The sequence below is a fragment of the Octopus sinensis genome, linkage group LG21 (genome assembly GCF_006345805.1).
Source record: "Octopus sinensis linkage group LG21, ASM634580v1, whole genome shotgun sequence".
Taxonomy (NCBI): Eukaryota; Metazoa; Mollusca; class Cephalopoda; order Octopoda; family Octopodidae; genus Octopus; species Octopus sinensis.
The window spans coordinates 22,467,588-22,475,087 of NC_043017.1; the positions used below are offsets into that span (position 1 = coordinate 22,467,588).

At 35.1% G+C, this 7,500-nt stretch overlaps 1 non-coding gene across 1 annotated transcript; it reads right to left on the reverse strand.

The window, feature by feature from the left end:
- Positions 1-4,850: 4,850 nt before the first annotated feature.
- On the reverse strand, positions 4,851-4,969 carry LOC115223065. Its single transcript, XR_003882783.1, has one exon. It is a non-coding gene; the product is annotated as a 5S ribosomal RNA (ribosomal RNA).
- Positions 4,970-7,500: the final 2,531 nt, after the last annotated feature.

Consider the following 7,500-nt stretch of genomic DNA (forward strand, 5'->3'; position numbering starts at 1 on the left):
TGTGTGTGTGTGTGTTGTATGTATATATAAATATATATGTGTGTATATATATATATATATATATATATATTAAATAAAATATAAATACAAATATATATATACATATATATGTATATATATATATTTATATATATATATATATTTGAAACGACTTTAGACAGACATATATATATAATATTTGTAAACAAACCCAAAGGCCTTATAAGTTACAGAGATAGAGTGACTATGGAAATCCCTAAGTACAATAATTATATGTAGTATTGTATAGTTAAAGTATATATTCATAAAATTTGGTTGAAATTGATGGGTGAGCATCTGGCCCAATCAGATGCATATGAAGCCATGTTAGTGTTGATATGTGGATTCGATTCTGGTCTTGGTTAACTAATCATTTTTTAGTCAATTGTTTACATAAAAATTGTCACATTAAAGTGGAGTATATATATTATTATTATGATGATATTATTATATAGCTACATATATATATTACTCTTTTATTTGTTTCAGTCATTTGACTGCAGACATGCTGGAGCACCACCTTTAGTCAAACAAATCAACTCCAGGACTTATTCTTTGTAAGCCTAGTACTTATTCTATCAGTCTCTTTTGCCGAACTGCTATGTTACAGGGAAGTAAAAACACCAGCAGTGATTGTTAAACATTAGTGGGGGGGGGACAAACACAGATATACAAACATATACAAACATACATACATGCGTACATATATATATATATATATAGAAATCAAATATAAAATAAATTACAAAGTGGGACAAGAACGCAAAAACACACAAAGAGACGACACAAAAAAACAGACGGGTCACTCGAAGCCTCTAATCTTCAGTTGGAACCGGAACATCTTAGTAATTTCGAGATTAAACAGCCGAAATGCTAAGATGATCCGGTTCCGACTGAAGATTAGAGGCTTCGAGTGACCCGTCTGTTTTTTGTGTCGTCTTCTTTGTGTGTTTTGCGTTCTTGTCCCACTTTGTAATTTTATTTTATATTTTATATTTGATTTCTATATATATATTAAGGCGGCGTAACGTACCCCTATTTCCTATATATATATATATATATATATATAATTATTAATAATAGTAGGGAATATAAAATTCCAAAGTTACAGGGAAAATTCAATTTAGCAATACTAAATCAAATTTCAATATACAATATATGTTTATAATTAAGAGAAATTTCATTTAGTGATTTTTAGAATATCTTTCACTATTGAATTACTTAATAAAGGTTATTTCTCTTAATTATATATATATATATATATATATATATATTATATACACACACACATACACGACAGGCTTCTTTCAGTTTCTGTCTACTAAATTCACTCACAAGGCTTTGGTCAGCCTGAGGCTATAGTGGAAGACACATACCCAAAGTGCCACACAGTGGGACTGAACCCAGAACCATGTGGTTAGTAAGCAAGCTACTTACCATGCAGCCACTCTAGCACCTAGTTGAAATTTACGGAAAAACAAATGACAAAGACAGGTGTATGAACAACAAGCAGGTGTATTAATTAGATTCTCAGGAAAGCGAGAAAGTGTTTTATGTTTTGCGCTTACGCTCTTGAACAGAAAACAATACGAGAAAATAAACAGTGAGTGAATAAAAAAGCTTTATGGATTTAATGGTCAAGCCTGGCATTCAGGCAAGCATATATTTCCCATGCACACACACACACACACATAAATAAATAATAGCTAAAATGGAAACAAACCCGAGTAGTAACTCAACCCAAAACATGAATCCTCAATTCCTCTTACATTTCAACATACACTGCACCTCTTCTAATTTTTATATCTGGTTCAATTTGGTGCAAACCATTACTAAACTATAAGTTTTCTGTATCAATCCATAAAGTCTACTCCCAAAATACACAAACATACACTTCCAGTTCATTTTAGTCCAAACCTTTAAGTCCATTCCTATGTGTGTGTGTTTGTGTGTCTGTGTGTCTGTGTTTGTCCCCACCACCATCATTTGACGACCGATGTTGGTGTGCTTACATCTCCGTAACTAAGAGGTTCGGCAAAACATACCAGTAGGAAAAGTACTAGGCTTACAAAGAATAAGTCCTGGGGTCGATTCATTCGACAAAAGGCAGTGCTCCAGCATGGCCACAGTCAAATGACTGAAACAAGTGAAAGAATAAAAGAATATATATATACACATGTATAAATCTGCATATATATACACACACACGCGCGCAAGCTTCTGCACAGTTCTCTTCTTCCAAATTCATTCACAAGGCGCCGGTCAACCAGGAGTAATAGCAGAAAACACTTGTCCAAAGCATCAAACAGTGAGATTGAACCCATAACGACGAGGTCATAAAACATGCGTAGAACTCCTTAACCATTCCAACACCATTTACTGCAAGAGGTCACAAGTGCAAGACCCAGAACAAAATACAGGAGTTTATGCAATACATCGTCACAGGGACATCGTTAATTGAATTAATGGTAGTACTTTACTGAAGATAACCACCAGCTTGCTAATGGTTGTGTTGAGTGCCAACGAGTTTATTTACTATGAGGAAAGATTATAATGCATATGCATGCGTTTTTCTACATGTGTAGAACTGACAAAATTGAACACTGATATCTTTTTTTAATACTTACATTACAGCTATATTAGAAAATCCATTAAGATATTGTGTCTCATAAAGTATTTTTATTTAAAACAGTACAACCATTAAGCTTTAGAAAATAAGTCAGCAAATCATAAAATTATTTCGAAACAATAGTAAAAGTGCAAGGTTAAGAACACGTATACATAATTGCATTTACAGATACACACACACACACACAGACTTGTACACATACACATATATAAAGAAATCATGCATTTATGCCTGCACAAACATGCTCTACACACACACATAATTATATATATATATATATATATATACTCTTTTACTTGTTTCAGTCATTTTGACTGCGGCCATGCTGGAGCACTGCCTTTAGTCGAGCAAATCGACCCAGGGACTTATTCTTTTTGTAAGCCCAGTACTTCTTCTATCGGTCTCTTTTTGCCAAACCGCTAAGTGACGGGGACGTAAACACACCAGCATCGGTTGTCAAGCAATGCTAGGGGGACAAACACAGACACACAAACATACACGCACATACATATATATATACATATATACGACAGGCTTCTTTCAGTTTCCGTCTACCAAATCCACTCACAAGGCATTGGTCGGCCCGGGGCTATAGCAGAAGACACTTGCCCAAGATGCCACGCAGTGGGATTGAACCCAGAACCATGTGGTTGGTTAGCAAGCTACTTACCACACAGACACTCCTGTATATATATATATATAAACATACATTAAAGTGGCGAGCTGGCAGAAATGTTAGCATGGTGGGTGAAATGCATAGCGGTATTTTGTCTACCGTTACGTTCTGAGTTCAAATTCTGCCAATGGTCGACTTTACCTTTCATCCTTTTGGGGTCGATAAATAAAGTACCAGCAAAACCTTGGAGTCGACGCAATCGACTGGTTCCCCTCCCCCAAAGTTTCAGGCCTTGTACTTATAGTAGAAGGGATATATATATATATATATATATAGAGAGAGAGAGAAGAGAGAGAGAGAGACAAACAGACAGACAGAAAGAGAGTTAATGAAAGAAAAATGGAGAGAATTAATAGTGCAAGAACATGAGAGGAATTTTTATAGTGTCTCCAATTCCGGCTTTAGCTCTATCATGTAAAAGCTGGTTCTTCTTTGTGAATATAGGCCTTTAATGAATGTCACATGCTTTATTTGTCGTTAGAAGCAATATTGCTGGTAGAAGCAGCAGTTGCCCAAGTTCACTTAATTACTTAGTTGCAGTGTGTGTGCGTGTGTGTGTTTGTGTATGTGTGTGCATGTGCGCGTGTGTGTGTGTGTGTGTGTGCATACACACATGCACATACGCATGCATGATTTTGCTATTTGTTCAGTACAGGCGAAATACTTAGTGCAAAATGCATGGATATAGCTTGAATCTACTGGATTCTTTTGCAGTTCCTCTATTATGCATTCAGATAATTATCTGAAAAATTATATTCTAAACATATAAGAGACACTATTATTTATGGCAAGAAATTAAAAACAAAATGATTAATAGAATATAGTTATAGAATGTAATTATGAAAACAGGTAATTAATCATGATGCTTAAAATTATTAGGTTTCTATTTAATAGCATGGATCTTATGAAAATTAAATTGCATTTACTAAACTGTTAAAGCAAGAATATGGGTAAAGCTAAGTTAGTTAGGTTAGGCAGGATTTGAACACTGTATAACTAATTATCAAAGTATGGTAGTTGGCTGAAAGAGCAAGAACTCACATGATTCAGGGACCTTCATAAACTCCAAAACAGAGACATCAACTCAGTGCCCACATCAGAGGAAATTCATGTTGAACATGAAATTTGCCACTTGCTCACGAGAGAAAAGGAACCAACCTGACTTAGATGAAACTGGAACCAATCTAAGAAGGATAACTCCACCTTGCCCAAGATTTTGCCAGTAGAATTTTCAGAATTCCAGAATTTTTTGCTTACAAAATTGGCTGACCATGATGCATTCTTCCCTCCAGTTGCAGTGAGGTTATGTGCCTCTGGTCATTTGAGTTTGACAAACTACCTATACAGCTAAGTGCTTTATAGGTGCAAAACCAGTGTTCACTCTCTAATCGGCCATAACATACAGCCTTCTAAATATACATGCATATATATATTTTCACAAATGTATGAACAGGATCATCATCATCATCATCATCATCGTTTAGCGTCCGTTTTCTATGCTAGCATGGGTTGGACAACATTGTGCTATGCTTACTGCACCAAGATTTCACAAGCAGTCACCCATCTAAGTACTGACTAGGCTCAACGTTGCTTAACTTTGGTGATCAGACGAGAACCGGTGCTTTCAATGTGATATGGCCGTAAGCGTAAATGGGTAAATTAACGCCAGTTTATATTTTTAATCTTTTGCATGTGCATTGTTTGTTTTTGATTTTGTCAACTACACATTATAATAGGATCAGTTGGGTATCGTCTGTGAGAAAAGCAGCACCATGATGCAATTCATTCTGCCAGAAATTTGGAAACGACATGCTGTGCTGCTTGGCATTCGCACTGGAAGCTCCAATGCGAACATTTCAGAGTGTGGGTGTCAATATGAGGAGAGTGCTGAGGATTCGGAAAGAGTTGGATGAGTCTAATGGTGATTATGAAGGTACAGCAGCTCGGAAAACTCACTCTGATCATTCTGATGAGAAAAGAATTTCTGAATTGGTTGGTGAGATCCAGGCCATAATTGACAATGATCCCTCCAAGTCAATCAGGTTCATCACCAGGAAGATGGGAGTGTCTGAGTTTCTTATGAGGCAGGTAGTGCATGAAGACATTCAATATTACTCATAAAAGATGAGAAAGGGCCAACTTTATCCCAAGCCATCAAGGACAAAAGGAAAGACCATGCTACAAAGATTTTGAACAAACTCAAGCATACCCTCCAACCAAACATACTTTGGTTTTTCTCAGATGAGAAAATTTTCTGCCAGGATCAGATGATGAACACACAAAACAACTGTTGACTTGCCATGTCCCCAAAACATGAACCAAGAGTGATAAAAATCAAACATCCAGTTAACATCATGGTGTTTGGAGTGGTCACTAGTGATGGTAACGTTATGCTTCCATTCACCTTCCCACACAGCCTCACACTCAACATGGAGGCCTAAATCAGGTGACTGCAGGAGGCAGTGCTGCCTGGGTCGAGAGGGTGGCTGATAGAAGACCCTATGTCTGGCAACAAGACTCTGCACCATGCAACAGAAGCAGGAGAACCCAGTCATGACTGTCAGACAATTTCTGCAACCACATCACCCCTAGCATCTGGCCACCTAATTCCCCAGACTGCAACCCCCTTGATTATTATGTATGGGATGTAGTTGAGTGAGAGAAAAACAAAACTCCTTGTAACACCAAAGATGAACAGCAGGCAAGGATTATAGCAGCATTCACCAACTTAAACAAGGAGACTATGCAGAAGAATTGCAGGAGATTCCAAAGTCGTCAGGAGGCCATGGTTGAAGCCAATGGCGATTTTATTGAATAAGTTTACTCTTTAGTATTTGAAGATAATTTTATGCAGTTTTGGTAAATATGTGTTAAAATGAGATGTCAGTGTTATTTTCATTTTTGTGTAATTTAGACAACAGTTTATTCACCACATCCTGTATATATATATATATATATATATATTATATAAAAGGGCTTAGTAAAATAAGTTACTTTGCCGCATACTGAACTCATTAGAAATAGCAGCTAAAAAAACTTTTTTAAAAACTATTTCTAATACTTAAAGAAAACCTCTCTCATATAGTGTTTGCTCAATTCAACTCACGCAAATATGAGTTCAGTATGCGGCAAAGTAATTTATTTTACTAAGCCCTTTTATATAATGTAATAATTTGAATTCGCCTTAAATGGTCCCTTTGCATACTGAATACTTGGTGAAATTGATTAATTAATTAATTTTACCCTCAATTGTTGAAATATATATATATATATATATATATATATATATGCACAAACACACATGCATATCCCTCACACACACACATATACACATAAGTGCACATATGTATATTGTTTATTTATATATATATATAAATGGAAACTTTACCGGTGAGTGTGTTAAATGATAAGGCACAAAAAGAGAATGACTCTCTCCAGACACAACAGAATATGCTTCAACACACGAACTCATATAAAGAATCTTGCAAACCAAATCCAAAAACGAAATATATATATATAAACACACACACACAGGTGCACATGTGCATGTCATGTGTGTGTGTGTGTGTGTGTGTGTAAATATATATGAAAAAATACATTGAAGATTATTAGCAACAAATATGGTAACATAAAAACATGTAATACCAAATAAGGTATTAATGTATAAAGAAAAGAAAAAAAATATGCTAGACAATTCATTTCTTTTCCATTCAGGAAAATTAAAAATTTCAAACACTAAATGTCTGGCATTTCTGCTTGGAAATCTGTAATCAGCAGTCTCAATCAAGAAATGATAAATTGCAGTTGTAATATTCATGCATTTCCAAAGGCCATTAGTAATGAAAGAGATGTAAAAAAGATGATATGCTCCAAAATCAAAAGTACTCTTGGAACACAGATTGCTAGAAGCTTATCTCTGTCTCCTTCACAGTGCTTTCTGGAGATATTAATACAAATACAAACCCTGCATTTAATAAGAAAATAAAAAATTTCAAAACTACGCTGTAGCCAAGGTTTTAATAAAGATAAATGGATGTTTTTGATTTTGCACGGCTATCCACTTATATATTAGCATAATCTAATGAAGAATCATACAAATAACAAATATAAATAATATCTATATATAAATATAAGTAAAATTTATGCACATCTTCCTGAGCAATGTTTGCATGTGTGC